Source organism: Magnolia sinica, chromosome 2 (assembly GCF_029962835.1).
Source record: "Magnolia sinica isolate HGM2019 chromosome 2, MsV1, whole genome shotgun sequence".
NCBI classification, from domain to species: Eukaryota; Viridiplantae; Streptophyta; class Magnoliopsida; order Magnoliales; family Magnoliaceae; genus Magnolia; species Magnolia sinica.
This window is the reverse complement of record NC_080574.1, coordinates 81154158-81155451: the sequence shown is the minus strand read 5'-3', so window position 1 is coordinate 81155451 and position 1294 is coordinate 81154158. Positions and strand designations below refer to the sequence as shown.

Below are 1294 nucleotides of genomic sequence, written 5' to 3'. Positions count from 1 at the left end.
TGTGTGCCTTCAATTAGGTAGTGTTTTTTCAAGTGACCCACATATGAGACCCACTATTTGGTATTCCAAAGTCCTCACGGTGGACAACCTTCTGAAAGGCATTTCAGAAAAGGCATATGAGACCCATTGTTTGGTAATCCAGAGTGTTGATCTATGGGACCCACATTGGATGGACTGTTCACCAAAAATTCTGATACTGACCATAGGCCTTTTCCCACTGTTTGGTAATCCAGAGTGTTCACCAAAAATTTTAGTATGTAGGATATATGTGGACCTCCCAGATGCTGAGAATCGGATGAAAATTCTAAGAATATTTCTGGCCCAAGAAAACCTAAATTTTGTATTCCGATTTGACGAACTTGCCAATGCAACTGAAGGATATTTAGGGAGTGATTTGAAGGTGAAGTACCTACACTTGTTGTCTTTCTTGGCCATCTATTCTTCAATTTCTTACTTTCCTTTTGTGCAGAACCTTTGTATCGCAGCGGCATATAGGCCAGTGCAAGAACTTCTAGAAAAAGAAAAGTGGCTATGTTCCTTGACTTGTAGGTTACTGTTGATGTTTGTTTATTTCCTTGGATGCAGTTAGTGTCAAACCAGATTTATGTATGCTTTAAGGAATAACTTCATTTCTGAAAATGTATGTACCAGTGCATGGGCATTGGGCTTTGTGGACATGCATTAATGTGTCCACTTGTGCATTTTTACAATTCATCTAATTACTCGTTACTCTCTCTTTCACTTTTTCACATATGCTAAAATGCCATTGCTTTTTGGTTTAGGGAGGTACAAATAATGCACCATGAGTATTGAGGCCTCTGAATTTGGACGATTTTATTCAAGCAAAAGCTAAGGTATGGAAATAATCTCCTTTTGTAGTTCCAAATTCCTATAGTAATTGATTGAAATACTTGAAAGAGAAGTGCCCAGTGTATATTCTCTCAGGTCAGACTAAGCGTTTGCTAGGGTGATGCCGTTGAAACCAATATCGATATCTATACAATTATTCTATAATCTTAAGAGAATAGGGGGAACGATCACCACCTACAACCAGTGGTACGCCACAGCATAGTTTCTGCCTTCAGAAATTTGTATGTGCATATGTATCTCGGTTGCAGGTGATCAGTCCTCCAAAAATAAAGGGAATTGATCGCGAAATGCATGCAAATGACCGTAAAGTGAGGGGAATTGACCGCGAATGCCTCGAAACGACCGTGAATCAACACGTAATTGTTTGGGATGACCGTGACATGCATGCGAATGATCACGGTTTGAAGCGATTTGACCGCGAAAT

General features: G+C 39.6%; 1 long non-coding RNA gene across 1 annotated transcript; it reads left to right on the top strand.

The window, feature by feature from the left end:
• The first annotated feature begins 259 nt into the window (after positions 1–259).
• On the top strand, positions 260–1015 carry LOC131229357 (uncharacterized). The gene is made up of 3 exons (XR_009163272.1): positions 260–400; positions 470–533; positions 787–1015. It is a non-coding gene; the product is annotated as an uncharacterized LOC131229357 (long non-coding RNA).
• The last annotated feature ends 279 nt before the right edge of the window (positions 1016–1294 follow it).